Below are 17,895 nucleotides of genomic sequence, written 5' to 3'. Positions count from 1 at the left end.
AATTACTTTTTGCGAAGGAGGGGAATGTGGGGGAGAGTAGTGCTTGTGAGAGAGATTTTATACTCCCCTGCACTCTGTGACCTTTGCACCCCTGACCCCTTCACTCTGTGCATTACAAACTTTTTTTATAAATGATACACTCCTGCCCCTGCACTCTCTGTGTTAAGTACTCCTGACTCCTGCACTCTGCACATTACACATCCTTGACTCCATGTATTACACACTCCTGACAGCTGCATCTGGTCAGATTGTACTCCTAATTTCTGTACTCTGTACATTACATATTATTGATCCCTGCACTCTTTGCATTACGTACTCCTAAAACCAGCTTCAGATAAAGAGAATTATTCACAAAGCTAGCCAAAGGATCAGCCGTAGCTCCGGCTGATCCTTCAGCCAGCTTTGGCCGCCGGAGCCCTTTGGTTCAGTCAAACTGAAGGGCTGCTGTACGGACTAATCAGTATAGCTCGTACAGCTCCCGAAGTCGGCCGAGCCGAAGCAGGCCATTGGCCGGCCGAAAGCCTCACAACTGACAGCTGGGCAGAGCCAGCCGTGATCTCATGGCTGGTCCCACCCAGTTGCAATAACAGATCAGCCTCCCGAGGTTACCTGGGGACGCTGAACTGCCATTAAACAATGACAACTGGGTGGAGCCGGCCTTGACGTCATTATTCATTGGCCGGGACCTGCTAGAAGACTCTTCTTTTTTTAAAGAAATCTTTATTTATTTTTTAAAATGTATCATTTATTTACATAAAAAAAAAAATCAAACCTTTTCACTGATTTTCTATTCTGCTCGCTACCACGGAGGTACCGAGCAGAATAGCCGAGCTGAATGCCGCTCACTGCTGTTCGGCCCCTATGAGAATAGGCTGAGTCGAACGTGTTCTTCACTTCGGCTCAGTCGAACATGCTGAACATGTTCATCTGAAACGAAGCCAGTCCATGTACGGCTGAAATCAGCTGTACAAGCCCGAAGTGAATAACCGAACAGCGTTCGGCTCACTTCACTTCAGGTGGGTTACTCACTCGGCTGCCTTCAGCAGCTTTGTGAATACCCCTCAAAGTGTTAATTTTCTGTCTATTTTCAGTGTGTACGAAAGCATATTTAATAAAAGCATTTCATTTTTCTAATTACCGTATTTGCCGGCGTATAAGACAGGTTTTTAGACCCAAAAACATCGCCCGAAAATTGGGGGTCGTCTTATACGTCGGGTATACTGTATGTAGCTTCGGCTACATACAGTATACCGCGCTGAACCAATCAAGGCAGGCTTTGTATTAATGAATACAAAGCCTGCCATGATAGGCTCAGCGCGGTATACTGTATGTAGCTGAAGGACGGAACCCGGAAGATGGAGGACACTGCGGGGATCGTGGACAAGGTAAGAGACTGTAATCCCGAGTGTGGCTCGGGGTTGCCGCTTATGGTACTGAAAATTAACCCCAAGGCACACTCGGGAATACCGCCATGGAGGTTAGTGGGTGCATTTAAACATTATTTTGGGCTATACTCGTCTTATACGACGAGTATAGCCCAAAACCTATATTTTAACACAAAAAGTAGGGGGTCGTCTTATACGCCGAGTCGTCTTATATGCCGCCAAATACGGTATTGTACTGAGGTATATACATGTCACTTTTGAAACAAGTTTTAAAACATATTTCCTTAGCCTCAGGATTTATTTAACCATCTCCCTTTAAGCTCCTCCCACTTTTTGTGTGCAATTTGGACACACACACAAACCTATCTAGTTTCCAAACATAATCCCACCCCCATCACTAGGTCATCTTGGTTGTCAGCTATACAAGCAAGCATGCGACCATTTGCTTCACCATCATGACCTTCTCCTTAGATCTCCAAAAGACATAGAACTATTCAAATATGGTCAATTCTTATGGCCCTAGACTGAATGAGCCTTCTTCCCATTCCTTGGCACTTTTGGCCCTGGATGCGGAGAAGGCTTTCGATAATGTAAATTGGCAATGACTATCCATGGTAATGCAACATATGGGTTTTACTGGTACTTTTCTGAACTTTGTTTCCACTAAATACTCTTCTCCCAGGGCTTGCATACATCCAATGCTATAATTCCTTTTCCCATTCATTTTCACTTTATAAGGGGACAAGACAGGGCTGCCCTTTATCCCCTCTGCTTTTTAATTTGGCCTTAGAACCATTTTTTCGCTCCCTCTCCTCGTCCTCGATGTTCTTTGGTTTTCAATCACACAATGTCAAAATAGCACTATTTTCTGATGATATTATTTTCCTGCTCTCTGACCCATCCTCTCAGGTACCTAAAATCCTACAACAAATATCTCATTTTGGTTTCTTCTCAGGTTTAAAAATTAACTTTCACAAAAGTGAACTTCTAATGTTATCCTCCAGTAGTCCCTTAGATACATCTAAATGGCCTCCAGACTTCGCCATCACAATTCAAAAACGTTTCATAACATATTTAGGTATCCACATTTCAAGTAGAGCTACTGATCTGTATCACTTAAATTACGGTCCGTTGTTTAAAACTATTACACAAGAACTACACCATTGGCGTGACTTCCCACTTTCTCTGCTAAGCAGGTGTCACTGGATCTGAATGATTAGTTTTGCGCAGCTTCTATACCCGATGCAAACTATCCCCTACTTATCCAACATAAAAATATATTTGTTTGAATACAAGAAGGATATTCCTAAACATGTCCACTGTAGACTCCTGGCTGCAGTGGCGGAACTACCGCCGGTGCAGGCGGTGCGGACGCACCAGGGCCTTGGGGCTCTAGGGGGCCCAGCGCCGGATCGGTACCCAGCGGCCAGCGGGCCCCCCATCTCTGCGCCGAGAGTGTCGGATCATCCGTTCATTTAATTTTTCCTTAATATAGCAAAAAATAAAAACCCCAGTGGTGATTTAATACCACCAAAAGAAAGCTCTATCTGTCCCCAAAAAATTGTATAAAATTAAATTCAGTATAGTGTTGCATGACTGAATAAATGTAATTCAAAGTACCGCATTGCTGAATACTGAAAAATGGCCTGGCCAGGAAGGGGGTTTAACACCCCTGTCAGCAAGTGGTTAAGATCCACCCAGTCTCCCTACCTTAGGAGAACTGGAGTGGATCCTCAGCCTGGGGTCCAGTGTGGGCTGTTGGGCTGTGACAGAGCTCCATCCATATATGCCTTGCCTGTACAATTCCCCTGCATGCCCTGTAGAGGTGCCAGAAGCCAGAATATGAAGTCATATCCAGGCACCTCTAACGGACATGCGAGGGAGATGTAAGCAATGCATATATGGATCAAGCTCCCTCGGGGCCCACCCCACCCCAAGCTGACACTCGGCGCCAGGTAGCATATTTTAAATGGCTGATTGGCGCAAGAACTGACAGTGCTGCACTAGGGGGAGGCTGAGGAGTCTCTCACCTAGAAAAGTGGAAGGCATGCGGCGACCCACTGAACACGGGCCACCAGTTGTGACCCACCAGTTGAGAACCAAGGGACTAGGGGAAGACAAGAACCCCTGTAAGTGGTTTTTTTTGTCTGCCTCCTTGTTGTAGATTTTCCCTCACATCCTGTCTGGTGAAACCATTGTCAGCAGGACAAAAGTGAGGGTTAATCTCTTCAATAGAGTCCCACATATTTTAAAAGGACTCTAACATCAAAGTATGTGTGGCTTGTCATACTTTCTATTTCTCATATTTCCTCATTTTAGAAAATATATATAGTATTAAGACCACACCCCTAAAGTCGTGATCATTTACCCCAAATAATCACACATTAAATTCCTATATTGCCAAAAATCATGGAAAATATATACCAGGGCTATGTGGGGAGATAAAGGGATGACGGGGAGGATATTAAAAAAAAAACCTGAGATGTACATGATTAATACCTAAAACAGCCTCATAGGGACTTTGAGATATGACAGAATATGTTTATTTGCACATATTATATATCCCTAAGGGCACCTTTTAATAAAAATAAAATAATACAATTTTGCAAGTCATAATACACAACAGCAGTATTTTTTTTAAAAGATGTTTCTTTTATCATTAAAAAGCTGTCCCTGAAATGAAGTTAAGCTCAGATGAGGATATCATTCTGGTGTTGGCAAGAGAAGCATTTCCTGAATGGCAGAATTGCTGCCATTTTATTGGGGTGCCAGTGCAGAGAAACTATTACCCAGACTAGTACCAAGACTTAGTGCCAGATATAGCATGAATGCTGGATGCAGAACAGTAAGGGTTGCAACAGATTACGTTTACCTGGGCATGTCTAAAATGACATGTTTTGAAGTGCCTGCATGTACCCTCTGCTTTCTGCTGTGTGTCCCCTGAAACCCCTGGCCCTTTACTTGCCCAGCTTCAATACTTCATCATAGTGTAGAAGCTGGCACACCCTCACCTGCCGTTCACACTTCCCTATTAGCCTATAACTAAGGTGTGCGTACTTTAAACATGTGCTATGTTAATCTTTTTTGCAGTGACAGACATATTTTAAATAAGAAAGTATAACCATCTTAATCAATTTTGTTGTTGTACAGTTCATGACATTGCATCGCAATGGCAGGCTAATACCTTTGGATCAATCAGCATAACATTCTGCTCATTCTGTACTGACCATAAACGCAATTACACAGACAGTTCTTTCAGGATCTCGATTGAAGTCTTTGTTACCACTAGACATTTTAATGTGATTTCCATCCTCATAATTGATATGCTTTGCATACTTTCTCCATATAGTAATTGATTATATGCTGCTTACTACAGCTTCATCTCAGATCAGAATGAAACATGTCTGATATCTGCTGTCCTATTCAGAATTATCTCTTTGTCTGACTTTTCATAGCATAGCTAAATGGCATTGATTGCAAGACTAATACTCTAATCATCCCCTTGCACTGCTTCTCTTGACAACAGCTTAATGTATAACACAAGCATGGACACTTCTGTCTTAAAGGTGTTTTGCTACTTTAATTACATTTTGGACCTGTGCTTTTGGCATTTGATCACAAAGAGGTCCCTTTCTTGGTTTTGGCCAGAAGCTACAAAGGCAAACATCGACTGCTGTCCCATTTCATATGAAGCCATTTTTGGTGGACTGTGCATGTAGACATGAAGAAGGTTAAGGTTCTGCCATAAATTACACAGGAAGTTTGAGTTTTTGTATGAATGGGGAAGGGAGGTTGTTGCATCCATCAATGTAGCTCTGTGGCTTTATTACCCATGTATATTAAAGAATAACTCTAGTGAAAAGAGTTCTTAACCCTTGCAGTGGGGCTACCCATTTGTGCTAATTTTTGTCTACATGCTTAAAAAAAAAGTTATACTCACCTGAACCACTGAGGCAGCTGCCTGCTTCTCCAGTCACTGAAGCCTCTTTCCTCCTACGCTGCAACACTGAAATGTTCCTCAGCGTCCTCACGTCTACACACTATGCATAGAACATGATGATTTATGGGACCTTAGACTGCTGCAATGGAAGTGGAGAGAGGCTCCAGGGACCAGCCTAAGAGCAAGCTGGCTCAGAGGATCAGATGAGTATATACTCAGGTGAGTAAATATATATATTTTTGGGACCTAGACAAAACAAACAAACAAACAGTTAACCTTTGCAGTGCGGGGATAGCTCAACTGCAAGGGTTAATAGAAATTCTGCACGGGATTCTGCTTTACACAAGCATTCGAAACACATCCATATTAATTTTTACATAAAGATACACTTACTAAATGGTAGATGAACTACTATCAGGGGTGGAGGTGGGGCAAACCAAGAAAAGCTTTAGAATTAAAAGAGAACTATGGGGTAACTCTTTAGGGTCACAGGGAGGACATATACTAACATCCTCCCATGACCCAAACTCAGACTATTGCCCGCTATATGCTGAGAGCACCGCAGCCGGGACAGATCCCGACAATACTGTCAAGATCCACACAGCTGGCTGATTGACAGCTGGCTCTGCCTATCTAGAGGCAGAGCCATCTGTGCCCGCCCCCTCCCCGTCTGTTCCTCCAGTCAGCGCTGGAGGATCAGAAAGGGGAGGGGGGAACCCTGCGGGGAGCAGTGACTGACAGTCACTGCTCTCTGCAGGGAGATGATTAGGAAGTGAGTGAGCAGCGGTATGTGTTCGCTCATTTCCTGATCAATAAAGCCGATGTGTGACAGTTTCGGCTCTAACTATGGGGATGAGTGTAATTCACTCACCCCATAGTTCTCCTTTAAATGCAGACTACAGCATCAACACAGCACATGATGCAAGTGAAGTAGTACTTAAGCACATAGTCATATGTAGTATAGGTAACATTACCATCATATTTGTTGAGTGCAACCGCTGTGAGTGCAACCGTTTGTTGAGTGCAACCGCTGTGACCCTGCTAGTTCTGCCACTGTATAGAAGAACACCATCATCTACAGAGGACTACAAATCTCAGCAATGCATTAAACAGCAATGCAGAACACCATAATCCATAGAGGACTGGTGCTGGGTCCCGTACCCTGATCCACGGTGCCAGGGAGCTCTGGGTCAGTTCCTGTTCACACTGGTAGCACACAGCCAACACCTGGTCCTCATTAATGGGCTGCTCCTCTGTATTCATGATAATTTCCCCACACCCCCCTGCAAAAATTACCCTTTTGCCATCCTTCCTCTCTAGATCTGCCACTGACCTTCAATCCCAGCTATGGGGTACCGAGCTTATCTGACCTCCAATCTCAGCTATAGGGTACAGAGCTCACCTAATCTCCCATACCAGCTATGGGGTACAGACCTCACCTGACTTCTCATCTCAGTTATGTAGTACAGACCCATAACCCATCCCAGCTTTAGAGTACAAAGCTCACCTGACTTCTCTTCCCAGTTTAAGGTACAGAACTCATTTGACTTCTCATCCCAGCTATGCAGTATAAAGCTCACCTGACTTCTACCCCTGTGATCCTCCCGCCGTTGCCACCGATGCTAGCCTTGGGCGGCTCTCTGCTTGTCACTGTGCACATGTCTCCCCCCCCCCACTGTCTGTGCGTCCACCGTGTCCCCGGCTCTCCCCCTGCCACTGTGCCACCTTTCACCTCTCCCACCACCAGCTCTGCATCCACTGATCCCCTGCAGCTCTTCCCATGCCACTGTGCCTACCTCTCTCACCACATTTGTTTCCACTGACCCCCCCCCCATCTCTTCCCCTGTGCCCACCTCTCTCACCACCTCTTTGTACACTGACCCCCCACCTCTCTCGCCTCCCCCCCAATTGACTTATCGGGGTCAGTGATTTTTAGAAAGAAAGCTCACCTCTACTCCTGCGTTCCTCCCACTGCTGCTGCCAAATCTTCAGCTCTATAATTACAAAAACTAGGCAGCTGTTAGACCCCAGCGTGTGCTGAGTCGGTTGCCTAACTTGACTGAGCCCAGTGCAGGCACTGCTTTGCCACAGTTCAGTGTGGCCGGCCTGGCAGAGCGGCGGAGGGGGGGAGCGGCAGCCAGTTGCGCCCCCCTTACTCTCTCTTCTGCCCCAAGGCCAGGTTCCTTTTTGCGCCTCCATCCCCGCCAATGGAGAATGGCAACCAGGTGGCAGTGGCGGCAGGGTTAGTTTTAATGAAATGTTTTACTTTTTTATTTTTTCAATTTCTATTTATCTTATTATTTTACTTTTTTTTAAAAAAAATTCTTATAATTTTTTACTTTCTTATTTATCTTTTTATTTTAATTCTTTTTTACTTATCTTTTTATCATTTGTATTTATTTTATAATTTTGTTATCAATAATAATTTTTTATTTTTATTTAATTTTTTTTCACTTAACTTTATTGCTATCACACAAGAGCTAACAAGCCCCTGTGTGATAGCATTTGGAGGTGACAGGTTCCCTTTATTTAACCTGTCACTTCCAATACAGGAGTTCTAGCACAGCACTGTGACTGTGCTGGAACTCCTGTGACAGCTGAGAGGGGAAGGCAGCTCTCCCCTCTCACTGTTTACACAGAGCAGAGAACGGACGTTCCCCGCTCTGAAGAGAGGATCTCCGGCCGGCGGGGGGTGTGGGAGGGATGCAGGCGGTGGCCACGAACGAGCAGATGGACAAGCAGGCTGCATACAAGATTGCTTGTATGCAGCAGCGAGAGCAGCTTGTGGAAAATCCGGCCCTACCGGCGCCCCCTTTAGACTGGCTTCCGGGGGCAAGTGCCCCCACGCTACGCCACTGCCGTTTGGTGCCAATGTGTGTCACACAGTATTGCAAGCTTTTAGTTTAAATCAGATGCTCATAGATATTTGATCCTGAAAGGAAAAAAAAATCTACCCGGTGAAGCACACAGAGCACCTGGTACAGAGGGGTCAGCTGATATTGGAGTGTAGTGCCGCTGTTTACAAAGAGCTGCAATATCCCAATGTAATCTGTGGGCCTGAGCTATTAGTTTGACAGCTTATTCCTGCACAGTGCAGGAGACAGACAGGTGATGCACAGGTAGGAAAGACTCCATCCCCAGCTTAGCCTCTGTCCCTAGTTACAAAATGTACTATAAATGCTAACCTCTTACTGAAAATACTAGCTGCCTGGCTGTCTCTGATATCATTACTTACTAAGTCACGGACCAGGAAAAAGCATGGCGGAAGTAAAGTCTGTGTAAACTCTGAATATCTGAATACTTTTGATCATCATGAAAGCAAGCTTACTAGCAACAACTCTGAAAGTAGAGGTCAGCAATGGCAGTCTCAACATGGCAGTCTCAACATTGTCCTAGCAAATGTTTCCTATAAGACTAGAATTACTAGCCCTGCAGCTTCTTCAACAAAAAAACAAAAACAAAAAAAAACAAAACACTGTAGTATGTCATTTGTATAGCTTGCTGCTACAGCAAAAATGTCTGCCAGTTGTTACTATCCAATTTAGACTGGACGTTTACAGACATCTACATTAAAACTCAAGTTATTCAATATGCTGTTATCTCAGTGGATGCAGAATACATTTTTAAAATAACATCATATATGACCTAACGTTATGCATCCTAACAGATTTGTCTATTCCTGGTAGTGTAATTGTAGCATATGAAAGCATCTAATTTATAGGAGTTACCCAGCTGCGCTATATTGGCTGCATCTTGTTTTACTGTTATTTTTCTCATTAAAACGTACTCATATTGTAGGTGACTAGGGACGTGTAAGACATTACTATGCTAACAAAAATTATAATATACACGGATAAAATTTGACGCTCTCTGAGGCGTCCATTTTGTTCAACATCAAACTGATATCGGCTATAAAATAACATATAGCAGGACTGTCATTTTCTCTGTCTCTGGTAGCATTAAGATTAGAGCTGTTCCACCTTCTAAATAAAAGAAAGCTAGGGGGATTTCACTAAGGTTTTAACAACCTGCAAAGAGGCCCGGGAAAAGATCTTGCAGATGTAGTCTACCACAGTTAACTCATGTATGCAATTTTTGCTGTTAATGCATCCCATGTCTCAAGGAAATAATGTTGATCATGCTGAGATGAAGGACCATTTTCACCTTTATCTTTGTCTTTTATCTGTTCTCGCTAAAATATTTAGTGAAGGTGCTCTTCAACATGTCCATGTTTTTTTTTAAGTAGGACAAGGTGGTTTGGAGTAAATGCAAAAATAAATTCGATAAAAATATGAAAAAAGAAATCTATGAGTTGTAAGTATATTGAAGAGCAGCTACATTGAGAAAGTCTAAAGATTTGTACTGGAAGCATACACTGAATATGTGCTCGTCCCCGTTACCCAGATTTTCCATTAGAGGTTTCGTAAAGGAGTTTTCTTTTTAAAGGTTATCTATACATATATTTTTTCATTTTATAACTGTATTCGGTTGGCATGAATATTAAAGGGTCAGTACATCCAAAAGAGATATTTCAGTTAAAGGTATATTAACCTCCATGGCGGTATTCCCGAGTGTGCCTTGGGGTTAATTTTCTGTACCATAAGCGGTAACCCCGAGCCACACTCGGGAATACACAGCGCGTCTCTTACCTTGTCCCTCTAGCCGCGCTGTGTCCTCCGGCCGATGCCGGCATCCGTCTTCCGGGTTCCGTCCCTTGCGAGCATCCTCGTCGCAGGGGGGCGGAACCGGCGGGAGATTCAAAAGTTTAAAAAAATAAATAAAAATAGAACGAAAACAGGAAAAAATTAAAAGAAAAAGTCATACCACCAGGGAGGTTAAGGAGTCACCTGTCCTGTTCTTTTTGACATAGTTCCCAGCTATGTTAAAGTCTTACTCATCCTGCAACATGATTAATGGTTACTTCCAGGTGTCCTTACTCAGTTGCACAATTTAAAGTGACAACAAACCCTCAGTTTTTTTTCTCCTTGTACACATCTACACAATGAACATTCTCCAACGCCACATTTATTTATGTTTTCAAATAAAGTCTTACTATTTTAATCCCTTTAGAAAATCTGCTGTGCTTGCTCCCGTTGCTCTTCTCTCCAATGACACTTCCTGTCACTTAGTAAGAGCTGTGCACACTGATTCTGGGCACATGCACATCTTTCTTTGCCTATAACTCACATGAGGCAGAGAGGAATCATCTCTCACTGCACACTGCTGCCTCCTTTCACCTCCCCACTATACACACTGTGACAGCTTCACTGCTTGCTCCTCTGCAATGCTTTGAATTATCAAAACTTCTTACAACAGCTTTACAAGTCTACAACAAACAATCACATTTACAACAATCTACACAGAAAAACAACTTTATTGCAAATGTAGGAGCCATATCCTCTGTGAGTGTGTGACCAAATTCAGCATTGAGCTGAGATTCAGAAGAAAGCATGAGGCTGGTGACAGCTCACATGATGAATCTCTTCAGAAAGTTTGTAAAAAAAGGCAGTGTCAGGATGTCATCCCAAGGCCTCTGCTGTGTCTGGCGGTGGCTCTACCTGATGGGCCACTCTGAAACCTTGGATAGCTCCTTGCCTGCTCTCAGGTGTAATCCTCAGGTAAACCTGAACTCCTTGCTCCTCCCTTGAACTTCCTATATTAGCCACGCCTCTGCACTTCCTGTTTGCCAGATTATTGTGCTCCTGCCAATATCTTGCTCCCTCTGTGATACAATCCTCTCATACTGCTACCCGTGTACCGACCTTTGGCTGCTGATTCACCAACTACTCTCATCGTCTTCAACTTCATACCTGATACCTTTGGCTACTGACCTTGGCTTGATCCCTGACTACGTTCTGCCTGCTCCTATACTACTACCGTCTGCTTGTGTACCAAACTCGGCCTGTTATACCACGAATTTGCCTGCTGTTTCAGCTACTGAACTCTGAGCCTGATCCCAGATTGTGACAGGCAGTGATCACAAGCAGCTCACCCCACACTCCCTCCTTGGTAAGCCAGGAGGAGAGAAATCAAAGAACATATATTAGTGTGGAAGAGAAACATAGCCTGCTGCTGAAGAAATCCATGGGGAAATCCATAGGGACCATGGAGAAGAAAAGTAGCCACCTTAATTCAAAACAGATTTTGGAGCATTTAGAGCTGATCAATGACAAAAAAGGTACACAGTCATTTATTATTTAAATAATAGAAGCTAATTTTATTATTTCATTTCTGCATTTAGTGCCGATTTAAGAATAAACTAAAACTTATTATGCAAAATGGGACATGGGAGTGCACACCAGGGAACTCATGTGCAGAGATTTTAGCACTGGAGTTCCTAATACAAAAGATGGCAGAACATGTAAGATGATTTAATGTAGTTTTGCCAAAACTAAAGCCAAAGAGCTAAATACAAAACTTAAATACACAGATGTCAACTGAGTTAGCTGCCAAAGGATTTATAATGCTGTTCAGTTGCTCCTGTGATTCATATACCTCTGCTACATCAGACGGCCAAGAAGGCGGCTTCACTATTTTAGATTTCAATATTACAGTTTAGTGTCAATCTGCCTGATCACTAGACAGTAGGGCTGATGTACTAAAGAAGTGGAAAATCTTCACACAATTGCCCAATCATTAGAATTACTTGTGGTCACAATATACACACATGACTCACTGATGTCTTTATCTAGCTTAAGCTACATGGGAGATGTTATTGTAAGGTAGTTGAGGTACACAGTGTTTAATTGTGGAATTGTTATGTTTATTATAATTATTCAAGCTTGAAAAAGAGTGTTGAATATTTTGATAACTGTCGTATAAATCTTCTAATAATTGTACAATGCATACAAGAGACAAAAACCTGCCTTCTACCAATGTCAGCACTCACAAACTGTTAGCAGTCTGTTAAGCCTGTTTTGTGAAACTTATTGCATAATAACTTTAAGTACTGAACCAGTGAGCTCCAATGGTAATGTTTATTCATAATTAACCATGCAGGATAATTCATTGCACATCTGTGTGCTGTTACCTGTTGCTAAAAAAGATTCTGCAGTCTGCACTAAAGGGGAATATTATTCCAACAGGGCATCACAGAAATGACAGTGTACCTTAGGTCTTTATTTCCTTCTAGAGCTCTACTATCTTCCATAAGAGGGTGAGATGGTCCTCACAAAGCAACAGCTTGGGGACTTTGCACACTAGCAATGCATAATGAATGCCTGATATCTCTGGTGGTGTGGCATGAAGTTGCTGTGGGCAGGACCTAAATGTCTAATGTCTCTATAAATGTGAAACTTCTGAGAAAAGCAGACCCAAAAAAAGACACAAGACCCCAAACTGTACATACACTGCAAATAGAGGCAGTTTAAAATACAAACCAGTCTATACAGTATATTTACATGTGTTGAATAATAACTGTAGTTATTAATGAAGTATGCCTTTAAAAGAGAACTATGGGGTAACCTTTTTATCCCATTGTTCTCTTTGGGGTCACGGTAGGACACATACTAACTAACATCCTTCCGTGACCCAAAGCTCAGTACATAGCAGGCTATTGTTTAATGAAATGTTTTACTTTTTTATTTTTTCAATTTCTATTTATCTTATTATTTTACTTTTTTTTAAAAAAAATTCTTATAATTTTTTACTTTCTTATTTATCTTTTTATTTTAATTCTTTTTTACTTATCTTTTTATCATTTGTATTTATTTTATAATTTTGTTATCAATAATAATTTTTTATTTTTATTTAATTTTTTTTCACTTAACTTTATTGCTATCACACAAGAGCTAACAAGCCCCTGTGTGATAGCATTTGGAGGTGACAGGTTCCCTTTATTTAACCTGTCACTTCCAATACAGGAGTTCTAGCACAGCACTGTGACTGTGCTGGAACTCCTGTGACAGCTGAGAGGGGAAGGCAGCTCTCCCCTCTCACTGTTTACACAGAGCAGAGAACGGACGTTCCCCGCTCTGAAGAGAGGATCTCCGGCCGGCGGGGGGTGTGGGAGGGATGCAGGCGGTGGCCACGAACGAGCAGATGGACAAGCAGGCTGCATACAAGATTGCTTGTATGCAGCAGCGAGAGCAGCTTGTGGAAAATCCGGCCCTACCGGCGCCCCCTTTAGACTGGCTTCCGGGGGCAAGTGCCCCCACGCTACGCCACTGCCGTTTGGTGCCAATGTGTGTCACACAGTATTGCAAGCTTTTAGTTTAAATCAGATGCTCATAGATATTTGATCCTGAAAGGAAAAAAAAATCTACCCGGTGAAGCACACAGAGCACCTGGTACAGAGGGGTCAGCTGATATTGGAGTGTAGTGCCGCTGTTTACAAAGAGCTGCAATATCCCAATGTAATCTGTGGGCCTGAGCTATTAGTTTGACAGCTTATTCCTGCACAGTGCAGGAGACAGACAGGTGATGCACAGGTAGGAAAGACTCCATCCCCAGCTTAGCCTCTGTCCCTAGTTACAAAATGTACTATAAATGCTAACCTCTTACTGAAAATACTAGCTGCCTGGCTGTCTCTGATATCATTACTTACTAAGTCACGGACCAGGAAAAAGCATGGCGGAAGTAAAGTCTGTGTAAACTCTGAATATCTGAATACTTTTGATCATCATGAAAGCAAGCTTACTAGCAACAACTCTGAAAGTAGAGGTCAGCAATGGCAGTCTCAACATGGCAGTCTCAACATTGTCCTAGCAAATGTTTCCTATAAGACTAGAATTACTAGCCCTGCAGCTTCTTCAACAAAAAAACAAAAACAAAAAAAAACAAAACACTGTAGTATGTCATTTGTATAGCTTGCTGCTACAGCAAAAATGTCTGCCAGTTGTTACTATCCAATTTAGACTGGACGTTTACAGACATCTACATTAAAACTCAAGTTATTCAATATGCTGTTATCTCAGTGGATGCAGAATACATTTTTAAAATAACATCATATATGACCTAACGTTATGCATCCTAACAGATTTGTCTATTCCTGGTAGTGTAATTGTAGCATATGAAAGCATCTAATTTATAGGAGTTACCCAGCTGCGCTATATTGGCTGCATCTTGTTTTACTGTTATTTTTCTCATTAAAACGTACTCATATTGTAGGTGACTAGGGACGTGTAAGACATTACTATGCTAACAAAAATTATAATATACACGGATAAAATTTGACGCTCTCTGAGGCGTCCATTTTGTTCAACATCAAACTGATATCGGCTATAAAATAACATATAGCAGGACTGTCATTTTCTCTGTCTCTGGTAGCATTAAGATTAGAGCTGTTCCACCTTCTAAATAAAAGAAAGCTAGGGGGATTTCACTAAGGTTTTAACAACCTGCAAAGAGGCCCGGGAAAAGATCTTGCAGATGTAGTCTACCACAGTTAACTCATGTATGCAATTTTTGCTGTTAATGCATCCCATGTCTCAAGGAAATAATGTTGATCATGCTGAGATGAAGGACCATTTTCACCTTTATCTTTGTCTTTTATCTGTTCTCGCTAAAATATTTAGTGAAGGTGCTCTTCAACATGTCCATGTTTTTTTTTAAGTAGGACAAGGTGGTTTGGAGTAAATGCAAAAATAAATTCGATAAAAATATGAAAAAAGAAATCTATGAGTTGTAAGTATATTGAAGAGCAGCTACATTGAGAAAGTCTAAAGATTTGTACTGGAAGCATACACTGAATATGTGCTCGTCCCCGTTACCCAGATTTTCCATTAGAGGTTTCGTAAAGGAGTTTTCTTTTTAAAGGTTATCTATACATATATTTTTTCATTTTATAACTGTATTCGGTTGGCATGAATATTAAAGGGTCAGTACATCCAAAAGAGATATTTCAGTTAAAGGTATATTAACCTCCATGGCGGTATTCCCGAGTGTGCCTTGGGGTTAATTTTCTGTACCATAAGCGGTAACCCCGAGCCACACTCGGGAATACACAGCGCGTCTCTTACCTTGTCCCTCTAGCCGCGCTGTGTCCTCCGGCCGATGCCGGCATCCGTCTTCCGGGTTCCGTCCCTTGCGAGCATCCTCGTCGCAGGGGGGCGGAACCGGCGGGAGATTCAAAAGTTTAAAAAAATAAATAAAAATAGAACGAAAACAGGAAAAAATTAAAAGAAAAAGTCATACCACCAGGGAGGTTAAGGAGTCACCTGTCCTGTTCTTTTTGACATAGTTCCCAGCTATGTTAAAGTCTTACTCATCCTGCAACATGATTAATGGTTACTTCCAGGTGTCCTTACTCAGTTGCACAATTTAAAGTGACAACAAACCCTCAGTTTTTTTTCTCCTTGTACACATCTACACAATGAACATTCTCCAACGCCACATTTATTTATGTTTTCAAATAAAGTCTTACTATTTTAATCCCTTTAGAAAATCTGCTGTGCTTGCTCCCGTTGCTCTTCTCTCCAATGACACTTCCTGTCACTTAGTAAGAGCTGTGCACACTGATTCTGGGCACATGCACATCTTTCTTTGCCTATAACTCACATGAGGCAGAGAGGAATCATCTCTCACTGCACACTGCTGCCTCCTTTCACCTCCCCACTATACACACTGTGACAGCTTCACTGCTTGCTCCTCTGCAATGCTTTGAATTATCAAAACTTCTTACAACAGCTTTACAAGTCTACAACAAACAATCACATTTACAACAATCTACACAGAAAAACAACTTTATTGCAAATGTAGGAGCCATATCCTCTGTGAGTGTGTGACCAAATTCAGCATTGAGCTGAGATTCAGAAGAAAGCATGAGGCTGGTGACAGCTCACATGATGAATCTCTTCAGAAAGTTTGTAAAAAAAGGCAGTGTCAGGATGTCATCCCAAGGCCTCTGCTGTGTCTGGCGGTGGCTCTACCTGATGGGCCACTCTGAAACCTTGGATAGCTCCTTGCCTGCTCTCAGGTGTAATCCTCAGGTAAACCTGAACTCCTTGCTCCTCCCTTGAACTTCCTATATTAGCCACGCCTCTGCACTTCCTGTTTGCCAGATTATTGTGCTCCTGCCAATATCTTGCTCCCTCTGTGATACAATCCTCTCATACTGCTACCCGTGTACCGACCTTTGGCTGCTGATTCACCAACTACTCTCATCGTCTTCAACTTCATACCTGATACCTTTGGCTACTGACCTTGGCTTGATCCCTGACTACGTTCTGCCTGCTCCTATACTACTACCGTCTGCTTGTGTACCAAACTCGGCCTGTTATACCACGAATTTGCCTGCTGTTTCAGCTACTGAACTCTGAGCCTGATCCCAGATTGTGACAGGCAGTGATCACAAGCAGCTCACCCCACACTCCCTCCTTGGTAAGCCAGGAGGAGAGAAATCAAAGAACATATATTAGTGTGGAAGAGAAACATAGCCTGCTGCTGAAGAAATCCATGGGGAAATCCATAGGGACCATGGAGAAGAAAAGTAGCCACCTTAATTCAAAACAGATTTTGGAGCATTTAGAGCTGATCAATGACAAAAAAGGTACACAGTCATTTATTATTTAAATAATAGAAGCTAATTTTATTATTTCATTTCTGCATTTAGTGCCGATTTAAGAATAAACTAAAACTTATTATGCAAAATGGGACATGGGAGTGCACACCAGGGAACTCATGTGCAGAGATTTTAGCACTGGAGTTCCTAATACAAAAGATGGCAGAACATGTAAGATGATTTAATGTAGTTTTGCCAAAACTAAAGCCAAAGAGCTAAATACAAAACTTAAATACACAGATGTCAACTGAGTTAGCTGCCAAAGGATTTATAATGCTGTTCAGTTGCTCCTGTGATTCATATACCTCTGCTACATCAGACGGCCAAGAAGGCGGCTTCACTATTTTAGATTTCAATATTACAGTTTAGTGTCAATCTGCCTGATCACTAGACAGTAGGGCTGATGTACTAAAGAAGTGGAAAATCTTCACACAATTGCCCAATCATTAGAATTACTTGTGGTCACAATATACACACATGACTCACTGATGTCTTTATCTAGCTTAAGCTACATGGGAGATGTTATTGTAAGGTAGTTGAGGTACACAGTGTTTAATTGTGGAATTGTTATGTTTATTATAATTATTCAAGCTTGAAAAAGAGTGTTGAATATTTTGATAACTGTCGTATAAATCTTCTAATAATTGTACAATGCATACAAGAGACAAAAACCTGCCTTCTACCAATGTCAGCACTCACAAACTGTTAGCAGTCTGTTAAGCCTGTTTTGTGAAACTTATTGCATAATAACTTTAAGTACTGAACCAGTGAGCTCCAATGGTAATGTTTATTCATAATTAACCATGCAGGATAATTCATTGCACATCTGTGTGCTGTTACCTGTTGCTAAAAAAGATTCTGCAGTCTGCACTAAAGGGGAATATTATTCCAACAGGGCATCACAGAAATGACAGTGTACCTTAGGTCTTTATTTCCTTCTAGAGCTCTACTATCTTCCATAAGAGGGTGAGATGGTCCTCACAAAGCAACAGCTTGGGGACTTTGCACACTAGCAATGCATAATGAATGCCTGATATCTCTGGTGGTGTGGCATGAAGTTGCTGTGGGCA

General features: G+C 42.2%; 1 protein-coding gene across 1 annotated transcript in view; it reads right to left on the bottom strand.

Annotated features, from left to right (window-relative positions):
• Positions 1-17,895, bottom strand: part of XYLT1 (xylosyltransferase 1) — a 104,000-nt gene that overhangs the window by 61,208 nt on the left and 24,897 nt on the right. The window lies entirely within an intron of this gene.

Source organism: Nanorana parkeri, unplaced genomic scaffold (assembly GCF_000935625.1).
Source record: "Nanorana parkeri isolate BGI_ZX_2015 unplaced genomic scaffold, ASM93562v1 scaffold1821, whole genome shotgun sequence".
In the NCBI taxonomy this organism is placed as follows: domain Eukaryota; kingdom Metazoa; phylum Chordata; class Amphibia; order Anura; family Dicroglossidae; genus Nanorana; species Nanorana parkeri.
This window is presented reverse-complemented; position numbering and strand designations above follow the sequence as displayed.